Genomic DNA, 18,751 nt, shown 5'->3' with positions numbered 1-18,751 from the left:
TGCACCCGCAAGAGGCTTCTGAGGTTTGTTGAAAAGTGGTATCCATCAAAGAGGTAAGCATGTGCATTGGGTAAAAGTAGTGGTTGTGACATGTCTTTCTGCCCACAAGAAAGACCTTCCTTCCCATGTGCAAATTTTTCAAGTTTTTGTATTTTCTATTGCACATCACTGTTTATCTGTTTTAATCGTTCATATCTTTGTGGATGTAGGTCGGGAATGACTACGGTGGCTTCACTGGAAATTTCATTACACGTAACCCCGACCGTCTAGTTGTTAGGATAGGAGTAGGATTAGTTGCATCTTAGTTTTCCTTTCCTTGCACTCATCTTACACTTGTTCCCGGTAGTTCTTTTTGGTTTTCTTATTCTAGTTTCACATCATGTTCGCTTTAGTCATTTTGTTCTCTTGTCCTTTGATTTTGGTTTCCTGGCTCTTTTGTTCTCTCTTTCTTCTTTGTTTCCTTCCTTGTTCGGTTTTCCTTTTGTTTTCACTACATGAATAAGTGTTGTGCTTGGACTTGCATCTTGGCTTCTGAATGTGTATGTGGTTGACATTCAAAGAGTCTTGTGACACTGCAGCCCTTGGCCAGTCCTATGTCTGTCTTCCTTGTGTTTGGTTGTAACTTTTGGTTGATGAAGTCTTGACAGAAAATACGATTTGTCCAAAAGGAGAGCTTGGGTCCAACCATGAACCTGTGTCCAGTCTGCGAAACCTCATTCTTGTACTCAGGCTTCTACTTTGGTGTGTTCAAGCTTATCCAACTAGTAGAAATGGAGAAGGGGAAAAATCTAAATGAGAAAACCTGAATCAGAGGTCTTTACATACTTCTTTAAAGGAACAACCTCTCATGCTCTCAATAAGTCAGGATCCCTCTTCTGCCCCCAAAATAAATAAGTTTCAATGCACAATTCTCTTTCAAAAAATAAATAAAGTCTAAAGAAGATAAAGGCTTCCTATGCATAGAGGTGAAGCAAGAAACTCCATCGGGGTACTATCCAGGCTCACTGGGAGTGGATCAATGCTTGTGCTCCTGTGTGAATCCATCGGGGTACTGTCTAGTCCTACTGGCAGCAGAGCAACACCATAGATGATAAACTATACTTTGGAAATCTTAAGCTCACGAGCTAAACTACCCTTCCCAATTTCAAACACTGTGATCTGGATGAAATTTATGTTGTGCTCAACTGAGTTGGTACAAGGTAAACCATGTTTGTCCATGGGGTATGTTTGTCCATGGAATTCAATGAGCGTGTCGCCAAGTGTTGTAGCAGTTGCAACACCCTCCAAATTTTTTCCCTATACTCAAATTTTGGAGCCTACTGTGGATCTTGTGATCAATCATTCCTTAGTCACTTATTATTAGGTTGATGATCTCAATATCCCCTTTTCGATCTTAAGAGTCATTCACGCTTTTATCTTTCTATAGTATGTGTCATATTTGGGGATGGGGATTATCACTTGTTATGCAAAGGAAAGTTTGTTTTTCTTCAAGGGGAAATCTTCCCAGCCTCCCTTAGCATTCAAAACTGTGCAGCAGTTTCCTCCAATGTCCTTCTCTCAGATGGAACCCACTGTCTCCAAAAACTGTCTAGTTTTGTCCCTCAACTGCCCAGTCTACCTTGCATCCTAAAACTGCGTAGATGTGTCCTCATAGGACCTCATCCTGCAGCAATTCCTTGCATTCTAAAAATGCACAATTTGTCCCTCAGCTTCTTATTCTGCCTTGCATCTTGAAACTGCACAGATGTGTCCTCCCAGGGCCTCATCCCGTAGTAGTGCCTTGCATCCTAAAATTGTGCAATTTTGTCCCTCAACTGCTCAGTCTGCCTTGCATCCTGAAATTACATAGATGTGTCCTCCCAGGGCCTCATCCCATAGTAGTCACTGCCCACTGAAACTGTGCAGATGTGTCTCTCAGTGATCACAAGAAGGATGACATGTTAGAGGACTCTCAAGGAGATGAGGAAGAAGATAAGAAGACCAAGGAACCCAAGGTATGATAGAAGACTGAAACTTTATGAAGACTACATCTAATTTAAAACCCTTGGAGGGTAGGTATGAAAAACAAAGCACATATTTTGAAATACACCTCTTAGTGTAGCTTGAAGGAATTCTTATCATTTTCATATCAATATGTCTTCAATCACATGCATAGTTGCAAGCACTGAAATTCATTCCATGTGTTTCCTCTATGTGTCTTTCTCCCTTTTTCTTTCTTAACCAATTGTCATCTTTTGGCATGTTGATTTCTTTTCCATGCTTGTGATCTTGTTTTGGTGATTTCTAAGGTTTGTCTCTGTGTGTCAGGGTTTTCTTAGCTATGTGAACATCAGCCGCACTCACTCACAAATTTGTAAGCATTGTTGTGCAAGTATCGTCACAGTCGTTCGAAGGTCTATCTCAAGTGTCACACTTGTCACTTACAGCTTTAGACAGTACCACAGAGGGTCATGCTTTGCTATGTTGTCTTGGTGGTTAGTGTCATCATGTTTTCAAAGTATGTTAAGTGTGTGATCATAATGTTGAGTCCTCACAAGTTCACTTGCCTCTCACACTTAGCCATTTTCCTGAAAATATCTCCAACTAAACAACTCCACTTCACCAGGCCCTGACTGAGCTGCACTGTGTAGTCTCAGCCCTCAGTGGTGCTACTCTGTTGTCTGGAATCATGAAGTGCTTGAGGTTTTCCTCTAGGTCAGTTACACTACACAATCCCACAGGTGAGCAGCATGTCTTCTTTCCCAGAACTACACATAAAATGCCTCAAAGCCTAACCTAAACTGCGCACTTTGCAAGAAAATTCATTAAGCCTCCTTCCTGCTTGCTAGAACCCAGCATTGTGCAGAGATATAAGCCTGCATTTCTCCCAGAAACTACATAAAGATGTCCTCCCCGTGACTTCCCTTAGCGAGGACTCACTACTGTCAAAATCTATGCAAAACTGTCCTTTGGTCCCTCTGATGTCCTCCCTTATCTTCCCTCTGCATAGAGGTGTCCCTCAGGGTCCCATCTTGCAGTTGCCACTGATGACTTCAACTGCACAATCCTGCCTCCTAGTGGCCTTTGCGTAGTTTTCTCAGATAGCGAAGATTGTGCCCCAGAGTTACTTATCCAAGCCTCAGATGCACTCTATGAAATCTCAGTGACCAGTCCTCCTCCCTGTCACATGGAACTGTGCAGTGCATAGTTACCGGGCCCTCTTCCCAATCTGTCATTTGTCCCGATCCCAGACCATGGAAACAATGCATCATGCTAGACTAGGAGGTTTTGGATTTGATGTCGTCCCATCATGAGTGAATTGCAGGAACAGGTACAATGATAGATCATGGGGAGATGATGAAGAGGATGAAGAAAGAGTGCACATGCTAGAAGACTTACTTTCATCTGGACGGGCAAATGAAGTGCATCAAGTAGCAAGTGAAAGGAACACATGTATGGAACCATCTTACAATACCAAGACCATTGAAGAACTTGTAGCATCTTGACATTGGCACCACAACCAACCAATACATGTCAGCTGTGTCATGTCAAGTTGTGTCATGAGTTGTCAAGGCCACATCACCACTATGGGCCATATGTGGTGTAACTGAATGTAATGTAAAGTGAAATTCCAATGGACGTAAACATGAAGTTGAAGAGTCATGTTAGTTGAAAATTCATAGGAAGTTGAACAGTCATGAGGGTAGTCCAAGAGTCACAAGGGTCAAGCATCACACTTCACTATATATACCCTTCCCATTGTATGAGCAAGTAATTTTCACCTTGTCTCCTCCCACAAAGCATAGAGATTTTTCTAGTCAGTTCTTTGAGGAGTGAGGAGTGGCTCCAATGTCCCACTACTAGGACTAGTGATGTATTATGTACATACGTGTCTTGGGACTTTTTCTTAATTCAGAATCTTGTTAAAGCCAACATGTTTTCATGCATGTTTTGTAGATGTTTGTAATACTACTCTTTAAACATTTGTAATGCATGTTTTCTTAACCTATACTAAGATAGTTGAACTAATTTGGTTGTTTTAGTACTTACATTGTTGAGAATGTGTTGTATTGGTTATCACTATTGTCTCGTCCTTGTGGACTACTCCGCAGGACATTAGATAGACCTATCTTGTTTACTGGTTATAACAACCGTCACATCTATGTGGACTACTCTGCTGGATGGTGTACGTGTTTTCCCTTGTACTTCAGTTTTAACGATTGTCATGTACGTTGTGGACTATTCTGCTGGACACTGGAAAAACCATTCCTGGTTTGCGTGTGTCTCTTCCTAGGTGGTACTACTACCTCTCACTTAGAGGCTCACTTCACTCTCCCCCTTTGCAGTAAGAGAACCTAGACACGAGTTACATTACGCACTCACCAGGCACACTTACCTTGTTGTTTGAAGATACCAGCGTAACACTCTCATGTGTTGATAGTGATAGCCAGGGCAGAGCTTTAAGTATATGGCAACCAAGCATTTATACTAGATGGGACTCCTACACCAAATAGTGTGAAGTCTAGTTGGGGCTTCATATCAGGGAGATCCCCTTGGTTGATAGATTTCCAGCACCATCAACAGGATGTTACAAAACAAATCCTTGGTATGAGAATAACACGGAGAGGAAAAATCACAAATTAACATTGTCTTAGAGTGAGTACATAGAAAAGGTGTTGGAAAGATTTAATATGTAGAATGAAAGACCAGTTAGTACACCTTTGGCTAGTGATTTCAAACTAAGGAGATGTGTCCCAAGGCTCGGGAAGAGATGGATTATATGTGTAAAATTCCATACATGCATCAATTGTTGGAAGCTTAATGTATGAAATGGTTTTCACAAGGCCTGATATTGCACATGTAGTGGGAGTTGTAAGCAGGTATATGAACAATCCAGAAAAAGAGCATTGGATGGTAGTAAAGTGGATTCTCAGGTATTTGAGAGGTACCACAAATCAAGCATTATGCTTTGTTGGTTCAAACGTTTCTCTACAGGGATATGTTGATGTAGCTATGGCGATTGATAGAGATAGAAGGAGGAGCACCACAGGGTATGTGTTTACTGTAGGTGGAATAACAGTTAGTTTGGTTTCAAAATTTCAAAACATTGTTGCACTTTCAACAACATAAGCAGAGTATGTTTCTACTACAGAGGCTAGAAAAGAAATGATTTGGTTACAAAGGTTTATCGATTAATTGCACTAGAAGTAGGAGATGGGTAGGTTATAGAGTGATAGCCAGAGTTCCATTCATCTTGCAAAGAGCTCAAAATTTCATTCCAAGACTAAATATATACATATCAAGTACCATTTCATACGATTAGTGTTGGAAGATGGAAAGTTGAATCTGGGAAAGATACACACTAGTCAGAATCCTACAGATATGTTAATGAAAGTTGTAACTAGGGAGAAAGTGAGATTCTACTCAGTTTCAATGGCTCTTCAAGTATGATGGTAAAGATGAGAATCAACCAGGTCCAAGTGAATTATTTTTCATAAGGTGAAGCAGCGATAGAGTTTATATAATTAGTCTCCAAGTGTGAGATTGTTGGGTGTGGAGCCTGATTATCTTCCTGATTGTTCAGAGGTTTTTTGTTTTAGCTGCATTGGATCTATGTTCCTAACGGGGAAATAATGCTATCTATTTAATCGTCTTCAGGGCGGCCCAGCAGGGGCAACGATGAATTTTATGAGCCCCACCTCTGGCAAGGGTTCGGGGGAAGTGCCCCAAAAGCTAGAAATAGATGAAAAATTACCTTGTAAAATATTTCAAATTCGTAGTCAATCTAGGTCGTTCATTAAGCGGATGATATGACGGTAGAAGTTACATTAATTTAGGGTTTTTTACCCTAGAAGCCAACCCTCGGTTTCTATGAGGGAATTTTATTACAGTTGTGTATGATTATTCTGAGCAAGAAAGAAAGAGGAGACTGTGTGAGAGCGAAGAGGAAATCACAATAGAACTTATGTAGCTTGTATCTCTTAATTTTGCTAGATAATAAAAAAAGGAAGAAATGGATATTTCTCCATGGATGTAGCTTGAATTGGGTGAGCTGCGTATATCTGTGTCTCTCTTGTTTTATGCATTTATGTATTTTTGTTTCCACAATATTTTGTGTATTTCAATGCTTTGTTAATTAATTTCTAACATTTCGAGAGTCTGTTTCATAATACTTCGAGTCTAAATTGACATCTTAGTTTCTTAATTGAAATAGGAATCTTTTTTCTCATGATTCTCTATCAGAGAAGAAAATCGTGAGAAGGCCCATTATCAGCTTCTATCCTTTAAATCTTCATCCTTGAGCCTCACTCGCTTGACATCTTGACTGCTACAGGTGCAACACAACTTCTTTGACTAAGGGTTTCACTTAAGAGACATACTGAAATTGTGAAATTCCACCTGTGAATAATAGGTGGATCACCGTCTCTACAACATTTGACAACCTCCCATATATTTCAGTTGATTTTCAACACATGAGAACCTATGGAACCTTCGATTCAACTATACAATGTTAGAGTAGCTATGGAATATGCACAATTTGGTAGCTTATATCTAATCAAACCAATTTTATAAATAAAAACATACAGATTTGAGATGATAATGGATATTTTCCTTATTAATCTATTCGCATGGGCCAAATGATGCTTAACTCATGGAAGAGATGTAATGGAATGGGAATAAGTGACAAAATATGAGAAAGTGAAAGATAAAACTACCAAAAAGAAGGCAATTTTGGAGGCTTAACATTCCCCCATGCTTAGGGTTTTGCATATACTCATGCACTTGTTGTTGACAAAAATACAAAATTTTAGCGATATTCTTGAGAGAAATCCTTATGAAGCTTGGAACAAAACATCAAAATTTGACTGTATTCCTTTGCTTTTTACATTCATGGACCAGCTTGTTTTCTTCATTAAGATCTTAGCTTGTAGTCCCTTGATATTTTGTTGGAGTATCTTGTTGTTCTTCTTGAGTTTCTGATCCTTTTTATACCAATAAAACATGCATAGAAGCATTGTGTCATTTTTTGATTTGTCTAGCCAATTCTCATATTTTATATGGTTACTCAACAGTTCAAGTTCAAATATTTCTTGTTTCAATGCTTTGATAATTCCTTGTTCCTTGGGAGAAGAAATATATGTTTCTAAGTCAGGTTTTTCAAATACTAGAATATCATTTTTTAATTTTGGTTCAAGAGGAGATTTTACCTTTTCCTATTGTGCTCCTTTCTCCAATGATTCAAAGTAATCATATGCTTGTTGTTGAACAAAATCTACTTTTGGAATTTTTCTTGTAGAGGATTCTGGTGGTACCTCTATCTTTGTCTCATCAATCTGTATAGTCTTGGGTGGCTCATGACTAATGTGTTTAGGCACCTTATTTTCAACCTTCTGATCTTCTTCCTTGTTGTTCAGGCTCCACCATTCCCCGGTTACTTTTCCTTTTAATATTTTTCCTCTAAGGCTTACTTGTGTTTTTCTTTAGAGGCTTTGATTGTTTAATTTCACTAGCTTTCTTTCTTCAAATATCCTCTGGTTCATCCTTCTTCTCTGTTTTCATTCCGTGTTTTGTCCTTGGTCTACTCCTCAAGGGTTATTCTTATTTTGTCAATTCTTTGAGTGTGATATTTTCCTCCATGTCTTCAATGTTATGAGCCTCAGTTTCTACTACATTTTTAGCAAGCAAATTCTCAACTCCATATTTAGGGTTAGGGTTTGAGGAAACCCTTCTTTAGATCCTTCTAGCCTTTTTTACTTGTTCCTCATCTGAACTTTCAATAAAATGATTTCGTACCAAGAAGTCCTTCCAATTATCACCTTTAGTTCTTAATTCTACCTCAACAAGTATCTTGATTAAACCATGATGATATAGAGCTTTGTCTATATTTCTTGAATCTCGTTGAATGTTAAATGCCATTTTATTTAAACTCCACATGAGATAATATGGTAAATTCAACTCTTTCCCTCTAATGAAATGCATTAATAATTGAGCATGATAAAAGAGAAGGGTTCCATATCTTCCTTCACAGGTGAGGAATTTTTGTAGGACGAACAACAAATTACATCATTTTGATTTCAATGTAGAAATAGGAATACCCTTCTTGAATGATGAGATATCCATACCTGGGTTATGTAAGAAGGATTTCCACTTTTCATCTTTTAATCTTTGATTTTTGAACCAAATCTCACCATTTCTAGGAAGTTATGTCGCTTCAGCGATAAATGACTTGGTTAGCTTCAATTTTATGTCCATGATCTCTGCTTCAACACCATTGAATTCTCTTGCAAATGCTTTGGATACTTCTGCTTCACAACCATCAATCTTCTCAAATAACTTTAACCATCCCACTTTCTGCAACTACTCTTTGACTTTAGGGTAGTCACTTAGGAATTTTGTACCCAAAGGCTTATGGTGGATAATTACTCCCATTGTTGTAGAAGAATTCTCGCTTCCAAAGTGCCTTTTTGGCAGTGTATTAGTAGAAGAAAATGGAAGATTGAATGGTGAAATGAACGATGTTCGGTGAGGGATGTCAAGTTAAATGGAAGTGAAATTATTTGGTAATATTGGTATGATAGGAGTTTTCCTTTTTAAATAATAATTTCCCCTGAACCATTTTATATGTGATCCTATAATTATTAGATAGGCTTCAAAGTTCTGAAATTTACGAATAAATAAAAAACATTTCACAAAATGATATGGAGTGAGTTATTAGTTATGATGATTGTCATCACTGAAATATATGTGAGCCCTTTTAACTTCATAATTAGTCCATCAACTCAAATATCTATAGTTTCTACTTAATAAATTGATTTATTATTCATATAGTTACCTTTTTCTACATACCTCACTTTTGTGCTTTGATTTTTCCTTTGCTTGCAAGTCCAAAATAATTTTCTATTGAATTGACTATGGAACATTGAAATGGCTACAGAATGTTAATAGTCTTAAAAAAAATTCTTCAATTCTTCGAAACACTTGTTGTTTCTTCTCAAGGTTGATGATGTTCATGATCACTGATGATGCTAACATATGTTGATGAGTACTCTTTAAAAGAGAAAAAAATTATTCAAACCAATTATTTTGAACTTAATAATTTATTTTACAAAGAAGAAAGGGAAAAGAGAAATGGGAAAAAGGAAGGAAAAAGGAAAATCCAAGTTTCCAAAAGAATTTGGTTTTCAACTAAGATTTTCTACATAGTGTATGCCAACAATGTTTGTTTTCATAACTATGCATTTATTATTATTACTATTATTATTATTATAAGTTACATATATTTTGGTGGTAAAGGACAAGGATTTCCTTTTCCTACCAATCTCGAATAAAAAATGTCTTACGTACTTTGAACAAATTCTTATATTGTTAAGGGTTTATGAAAATGCTTTAATATATGCCCATTAACAAGAAAAGTAATCCTTTCTTCACCAATAGTCTTAATTCTTACTGCTCCATTGTCAAAAAGAGTTTTTATCTCTTAGGGACCCAACCAATGTGTTTGAAATTTTCCTTGAAAATATTTAAACTTGGAATCAAAGAGAACGGCCCAATCACCTGGTTAGAACTGTTTGACTTTGATGAACCCTTCATTCCATCTTGTTCTTTGTTGTTGGATTATGTTTTTCCTTTGGATGGAATCTTGTCAAATCTCATCCAATTCATTTAGTTGTGTGAATCTTTTATTTTGGGCTTCAAAAAGATTTAGTCTGAATTTTTATGTTGTCTTATAGATCTCCACTTGGAATTCAGTAGGGAGCATAACTTTCTTCCCATTGATAAGATCATAAGGAATATTTCTAGTGGTATTCCTCCATGTGATCTAGTATACCCAGAGTGCTTTTGGAAGTTTGTCAGCCCAATCACTTCTATGTTGATGCAGGACCTTGGTCAATATGGCTTCAAGAACTTTTTTTGTAGATTCCACTTGTCCATTAGCTTGTGGATTATATGGAGTGGATTCATGATGCCTAATTTTGTATTTCTCCATAATCTTCTACATTAACTTGGTTGTGAATTTCACACCCTAGTCTATTACAATTTCTGTTGGAACACCAAAATGAGCGAAAATATCCTAAAAAATAAATGTAATAGCAACATTTTCAGAAGCAAAATTTAATGGTTTAGCTTCTGCCGATTTGGCAACATAATCAATACAAACAAGTATATACTTTTTTTGCTTGGATGAAGGATTAATAGGCCCAACAAAATTTAGAGCCCATTTTTAAAAAGGTTCTACTAGTACATGTGGTTGTATAGGCATCTCATCTGATTGGATAGCTCTTCCCATCCTTTGAAATCTATCACATCTTTCGACATATTACTTGGAATCCTTGAAAAGAGGAGGCCAATAATATCCGAAAATAAGTACTTTATATGCGGTTCATATGTTAGTAAAATTCCCTCTACATGGTTCATCATGACATGCTTTGAGTATATCAGGTACTTCATCTTCTTGAACACATCTTCTAATGATCAAATTAGGTCTTGTTCGATACAATTCTCCTTCTATCTAAGAATATGGTGCATTTTATTTGATGACACTTTCTCTTTATTTTGGTGATAGCTAAGGAAATTAACCTATAGCCAAATAACTAAAAATATCTTCAAACCAATAAGTTTTCATAGATACCGTAAAAAGATATTCATCAAAAAATTTATCTACTATAGGAGTATCATTCCTATCATTTTGCATCCTAGAAAGGAAATCAACAATTATGTTTTCCTTTCCTGGCTTATCTAAAATGGTGATATTGAATTCATGTAACATTAAAAGTCATCTATTAATTATACCAGTGGTAATTGGTTTGTTCATAAGATATATAATAGAAGAATGATTTGTGTGAATAAAAGTTTCATACCCAATGATATAATGTCTAAACTTATTAATGGCATGAACAAATACTAAAATCTCATTTTCTATGACTGTATAATTTAACTCTGTAGAAGTCAATTTTTTACTTGTATAATATATATCATAAGGAGTTAAGTCGTTTTGTCCCAACACAGCTCCAAGGGATGTATTTGAAGCATCACTATAAATATGAAATGGAAGGGACCAATTTGGCCCTCTTAAAATTGGTGCTTCAGAATTTTTTTGTTTCAACAATTCAAAAGCTTTTTAACAATCAAAATTCCAATGAAATTCAAAATCCTTGGTGAGTAATTTGAAAAGTGGTGAAGCAATCTTTGTGAAGTTTTTTATAAACCTTCTATAGTAACTTATGAATCCAAGAAAAATTCTAACATCTCTTTGGCATGTTGGTACTAAAATTTTGGAGATAACTTCAACTTTTGATGAATCCACTTTGATTCTAGCACCTAAAATATGATGGCCCAAAACAATTCCTTTGTTAAACATCATAAAGAATTTTTCATGACTTAATGAAAGATTAACTTCTTTACATATAATAAAGACATTTTCTAATTTTTCCATAGCTTCTTCAAAAGTATTCTCATAAACAGTAAAATCATCCATATAAAATTTTATAGAATCATGGATCAAGTCAAAAAGGATACTTAACACTACTCTTTGAAATGTAGCAGGTTCATTACATAAACCAAAAGGAAGTACCCTATAAGCAAGTGCACCCCATGGACATGTAACATTTGTCTTACCTTGATCTTTAGGTGTAAGTCAATCTGATTATATCCACTGAAACCATCAAGAAAAGAGAACTATTTATTTCCTTCTAATGCATCTAATACTTGATCAATAAAAGGTAATGGGAAATAATATTTTAGAGTTGCTTTGTTTAATTCTTGATAGTCTATGCATACTCTCCACTTTCCATTTTTCTTAGGCATAATAACCAAGGGTGAAACCCATTGGCTATCTGAAATGGGGTAAATAAAATTCACATTGAGCAATTTTTGTAACTCTTTTTTAACAATCTCTCTTACATCCTTCTTTGGGGTTGTCTTACAGGTTTGGCATTGTCTTGTATATAAATATGATGTATACATGTATTTTCATTCATTACTTTCATGTTGGTATATTCCCATGCAAATGCAAAAGAATGGTTTTGTAACATCTTTATCAACTATTTATTTTGAATATATTCTAACTTATTGTTATTGTTTTATGTTTTACCTAGATAATTTTCTACAAGAGAATTGCCAAATTTTTCCATTGAGTTTAATGATAATTTAGGTTTTCAAGATGAAAAGTATTCAATACTGCATTCCTCTTGGAAACTTTGATCTAACATATGTACACAATAATTTTTCTCATGTTATGAATAAAAATCATGATTACTCATTAAAGTTATTAATTGATCTTCCTCATCATTTTGTGAGATAGTCAAAATTGGTTGAATATCTTTATACTCTTCATCATCTTTTTCAATTCATTTTTCATTCTCTATTTCAGTTATTTCCATTGTTGGTGGATATAATGTGAACTTTTTAGTAGAATTTCCATAAAAAATGAACATATCACTAGATCTACAACTTATGAATGCATCAGTTGTAGTTAACCATGGCCTACCAAGAATCAATGGATGTCCTCCTAGATTAGTTTTGGGAGTTAATATCATAAAATCGATAGGATAATCCCATGAATCTAGGGATACATATACATCTTCTAATATACCCTCGGGTTTAATAAAAAAAAATGCTAATTGCAATAAAGTAGGAGTATATTAAAGATTAGTTAATATTAATTTATCCATACTATTCTTTGTCATGATATTAATAATTCCATCTAAATCGATAAAATTGTTTGGAATTTCAATGTCATTGCTATGAATCTTTACAATGGGACTACTTGGATCTAAGTATTTTTCAATTATTGGTTTTCCCATCATAATGTCTGCAATTTTTCCCACGAGTTGTACTTTTTTATTTTCTTTTCCTTTTATTCCAGGTTTCTTAACACATAACTCCTTTATTGTTTTTGTGAAAATGTGAATTTCTTTTATAGCTTGAAGCAATGGAATTTCGATGCAAATATTTGTTAATTCATTTAGCATATTATAATTAGGGAAAATTGTTTGCTTCTCTATACCTTTGTTAATTTGTAGTCTCTCAAGAAAGGGAGGACCTTGTAAGGAAATACATGGTTGTGTAACTATAGGAATTGTAGGAGTTGGTTTAATTTTGTTGTCATCTATTTGTTTAGGAATATCTTCCTTTTGAGGATTCTTTTCCTGTTCAAGAGATTCCTCATTTTCAAGGGTTTTCTCCTCTTTATATTCTTGAATGAAAATTGTGGTTGTCTTATTTTGCAAAACTCAACCATATCTAAGGTGAAAATTATTTAAATCTAGAGGAGCTATCATATAAGCTTGAAAATTTTGGGCTTCAACATTATAAATGGGTTGTTGAGGCACTTTATTATTGGGATTGGGGAGTGGTTGTGCAGGTAATTGATTTAATTTCTGAGGAAATGAAGTGGATGGTAATGGAAGGGGTTGAATTGTAGTCAATTGAGGTTGGAATTATGGTTGGGAAGGTTGTGGAGGTTGGGGTGGAGAATAATATTGAGGTTGGTATTGAGGATATTGTTGGAAATATTGAGGATATTGGGGATTTCTACCATAAGAACCTTGCCATCCTTGTGACCAAGATGAGTTTTGTGGTTGAGGTGGCCAAGTTTTCCATGGTAAGGGTGTGTTCCAATTACTTTGTGGTTGTGCATAAGATTGAAATTGTGAATTGGGATCTTGTGTGATGCCTATTTAATGAGTCTGCCAAGGTCTTATATGAGCAACATAACAAAGTTGTTTTGTTTCACTTGTCCCAACTTCCTCTTGGTGGATGACTTTTAGTCCAAGTATTGAAGGGAAATACTTTGTAGCATGATTCTCTACACATATAATGCAAATTTAAATACTCTCAAGAGGACATTCTCATAATGCATGTTTCTTTCTACATCTAGGACAAAAAATAGATAAAGCAACATTTTCAACTCTTTTCTTGTTTTGTACTCTTATCATATCAAGTTATTCACTAATATTTCCAAGAATATCAATTTTAAATTTATCAAGAAAATTACCAAGCCCTGCTCAACTTATAGTTCTGGATGTAGATTTACTTACTCTTGACATAATTGGATCTCTTGGATTCCTACATATTTTGATTTTCCTCTTGAAATATGCTTGCACAATTCACAAATATCTTGAAAAGATAACTGAGACACATCTCCTTTACCCATTAAGTTAAGAATATCAATCCATTCATCCCTTATATATTTTAGTAAGAGAGTTTTTAATGTGTCAAATCCTAAATCATGCAATTTAGCTCTTTTAACATTATATGTAAATCTCTCTACTAAATCTTCAAGGCTTTCATCTTCTTTTTGAGTCATTTTGAAAACTTCTTCTCTAAGGTCATGATGTATGCAATAATATTTATATTTTTCTAAGAATATTATTTTCATGTCATCCCATGTCCTTATAGAATTAGTTCCTAGACCCATGAACCATTTGAGAGACCATCCTTCAATGTAGTAGGAAACAATTTCAACTTTTGAGTATCAAGTAAATAATCATAAGATCAACATAGTACCTCAAACTCAAAGAGAAATGTTTATGGATCCTCAGTCTCATACCATGGAAGTTAGGAAGAATGGATGGAGAAATATTCTTCATAGTAGTAGTAGAACCAGTGTCTTGTATATGAATCCAAAAGGATCCTCCTCTTCATGATAACCTCCATTGTATCCTCTTCCTCCTCTTCCACCTCAACTCCCTCTACCCTCTCCTTGTGGTATTCTACCTCCTCTATCTCCACCAATTCGTGGTATTTCCTCTCCATTATATACCTCTCCTTCTCCTTCTGCCATTGTAGATTCTTTAGAACTTATATAAGGTTCCTCAACAAGATTGTTTTCAACTAATTCATCTTCCTCTAGTTCCTCTATCAATGGTTCTTCAAGAAAAGTTTCTTCTTCCTCTTCTCCTTCCTCACTAGGTACTTATAACTCTTGTCCAATGAGTTGTTTACCTGTTGAAGAAAGGAAGATAACTCCTTCAATTATAGATGTAGGTCCTTCTACCACTAATTTATAGATGAAGTTGGTGATTCTCTAGGTAGAATTTATGATCTTTGTACCTCATGGAGTCTCAATCTACCTGCAAAATATGGAATGTGTGTGGTGGAAGATGGTGTGGCACTACATGGTCTAGCAGGGGAGGTTGGTGATGTTGTAATTGAGCTATTTCCTCTTGCAAGTCTACCCCTAGAATCTCATTCTCTATACATGCATCCTAAATGATTTTAATATGGATCTTTAATTATGCATCTAAAGAATGAATGAAACTATTATGAGATGTAATTTGCGACATATCTGGTTAGGAAGAACCCCACAATCATGATGTGCAGGTTCTTACCTCTCGTCTTACCGCTCATCCTAAAAAGAGTTGTGTAAATAGAAAGACATCCTAAATTGAAAGTGAACACCTATGTATACTTCCCTGAAAACGATGCCAAAAAATTTGAGTAATTTAATTGATGGTTAAATTACTTAGCATTAAATTATCAATCCAAGTTCGTACACTTGTGAAGTAGACTTGCACAATATATGCTAGGAAATTAACTCTCAATTGAAAAGGAAATTAACCTATGGAAATGATTGCAAGGATAAAATGAAACCTATTCATGAAAATATCTAAATGAGCACACACACATGTTCTTTCTCAAAGACTATATCTAATAAAGCATCAAATTTAGAACTGAAAAAGTAAAGTAATTCAAAACAAGACTATTCTAATTCTATACTATGAAATCTTTGAAATTCTATTCTATTGAACATAAAAGTAAAACTTATTCTATTGGAATTGAAAATAAATCTATTATATAGAGATTTTGGAAATAAATATGATCTATTGAACTTAGAAACAAATATAATCTATCAGACTTGGAAGTAAATTTAATCTATTGAGCTTAAAAGAAAATTTAATCTATTAGACTTGAAAGTAATATAATCTATAGAAACTAATCCAACTCTATTTTAGAAAAGAAAAAAAGCTCATTCTAAAGCAAATAATTGAAATTCAAATGCAGAAATCCTATTGAGGTTACTGATGTGTGCATACCAAATTAGAGCCAATCATAACTATCAACTATCTATAAATTTGAGACTAAGCAAATTAAAGAGCAGTGAAATAAATGTTTTTGGTTATTTTTTATTTTTCTTAGACCGGTGGAAAATAAAATAAAACAAATGGATAAAAAGAAAGATAAAAGAAAAAAGAGCATTTAAATATGAGCGAGACAAAGTATCAATCTAAGTGCATGAAAATAAATTGAATGAAAGATAATTATACTATTGACCTCGCACTTTTGAAGGGGAACCTCTTGAGATGTACGAGGAAGTGAAAACTTCAGATCATGAAATTAAATCACCAACAAATATTATAGCAACACCATAATAAAGATTTATATTATATGAAGTGTGTAAAAGTAAGATTTCAAATACAAGAAGTTTGTATATAAAATTCAACTTCTAAACTATCATTCGTTTCTTGATGAAGAAGTTTTAAAATTAACAACTTCAAGAGTTTGAATCTAAATTGACATCTTCATTGAAATATGAATCTTCCTTCTCATGATTCACTACCGAAGAAGCGAATTGTGAGAAGGCACATTTACTTCTATCCTTTAAATTGTGAGAACCTCATTCGCTTGACATCTTAACTGCTACAAGTGTGCCACAACTACTTTGACTGGGGGTTGACTTAAGAGATATACTAAAATTATGAATCTCCACCTGTGGCTAATAGGTGGATCCCTATCTCGTCAACATTTGGAAACTTCTCATATACTTCAACATTTTTTAACACATGAGAACCTATGGAACCTTCAATTCAGCTGCAAAATGTTAGAGTAGCTATAAAATATGTATAATTCAACAATTTATGTCTAATCAAACCAATTTTATAAGGGAAAATATATAAATTTGAGAAAGAATGGACATTTACCTTATTAAAGTATTTTCATGGCCCAAATGATGCTTAACTCAGGAAAGAGATGTAATGGAATGGGAATAAGCGACAAAATATGACAAAGTAAAGATAAAACTATTAAAGTAAGACAATTTTGGAGACTCGACATAAACAATTAAACCAATAATTTTACTAGATAATAAACTATTATAAAAACTATTAAATTTATGTAATTAAAATAATAATATATTTATTTGCAAAGATAATCTACGATTTGAAAACAATCACAAATAAACATGAGAAATAAATATTTGTTTGCAACAAAGTTATCTAAATCTTTAACTAAAGGTAAAGGTATTCTCATTTCAACCATGAAAGGGTAATACTCGTTTTCATTTTAACCACAATAAAAGTGGTTCACTTTCATATACAGGAACTATCAAATAAGGGAAAGGAAATGGTTAAAACAATAATTTTCTCTATGAGGAAATTCTGCATTCCTCTTCAAAGATGAAGGAGCAGGTTGGTAAAAGCCTCTCACAGGTATCTTCTTCCTTGTCTAGGGCGTTTTTGATGGTGTTGAGCAGAAGGGGTCATGTGGCTGTGGTTTTCACATTGTAGCATATGAAGACAGTCTTTTCTCCATTCATTGGAATGGGGGAGGGGTGCAAATATGTTCGCTGAGGTGATGGCTCTCGCAAGTCTCATGAGCTTCTGTCTCTTTTTAAATCTCCAAGATGTTTCTATTTTTCGAGACTCAAAAGTTCTGGTGGCTTATGTATCTGGGAAAAACTCCATCTCCAGGCCTCATCTTGTGGGGTGGCTTGATCGGATCAGTTTTTTTTGGAATTCTTTAAAAGGTGGCTCAGTCAATTTCATCTGCAGGGAACAAAATCAAAACGCTGACTCCTTATCAAAAAAAGGGTCTCCATGCAGCTTTGGGTTTCTAGCATCTACAGGTTTCCTCAAGGGTAAAATCCTTTTCCATACAAGAATTCTTCCCCCCTGACCTATAGTTTTCTCTATGGTAGTTAGTTGGTTTTTCTTGGATCTTCTCTTCTATTTCATAACTCTCCTTATCCTTTCTACTTATGCTATATATCATGTTGTTTTCTATGTTTCGGTTAAGCAGGCTTCATCTCAAACTCTCGGTGCAACAAGGTTGCATATGTGTTCTCATCGAAAGCAGGCAGCGGTCTATTTTTGTTAAGATCTTGTTTTTGCATATGTGTCGGTTGAGCAGGCTTCTTCTTAACTCTCGGCGCACCTGGGTTGCATATGTGTTCACATCGACTGTAGGCTGCGGGCTATTTTTGTTAAGATCTTGTTTTTGTATATTGTTTCCTATGGATATGGTCACATCATGGCGCAAATGTTTTCTTTTATGCTCTATCTCAGCGGTTTATAAAGGCTTGATCTTGTTTCTTTCAAAATATGGCTCTACTTATATGCAGTTTCAGGTCTTGCAGTTTCAGATCTTTGAGACATATTTCTATATTTGGATGAATGTACATTTTGACTCTTTTGTATTTCTTATATAAATACAATTAAGCTTTTTCTGTCCCGAAAAAACTATTACAAAAGTTCTTAAATTAATCCAATTAGAATAAGAATAAATCTCGATACGCCTAAACATTTTTTAGATCGGTACACGTGTTTATTACAATGTAATAAAAATAATTTGATACCTATGGAGATTGGGGAAGCTTCAATTTATTTCTCAAACTTTTATGGGTAGAAAGTTTGGTTCACCTTATTTTTAAGATAAGTTAATTTACAAATTAGCATAAATTTATTTTAATCTTGAATTTGTTAAGTGTTGAGAAGAATTAAATTTCTCAATATGTATTGTTTTTTGGAAAAATCAGTTCTCGAAGTGAGTGATG

The sequence above is a fragment of the Pinus tabuliformis genome, chromosome 3_2 (genome assembly GCF_031772625.1).
Source record: "Pinus tabuliformis cultivar Carrire ecotype Pingquan chromosome 3_2, CPIR1, whole genome shotgun sequence".
In the NCBI taxonomy this organism is placed as follows: domain Eukaryota; kingdom Viridiplantae; phylum Streptophyta; class Pinopsida; order Pinales; family Pinaceae; genus Pinus; species Pinus tabuliformis.
The sequence above is the reverse complement of the archived record's forward strand: the minus strand, read 5'-3'. Positions refer to the sequence as shown.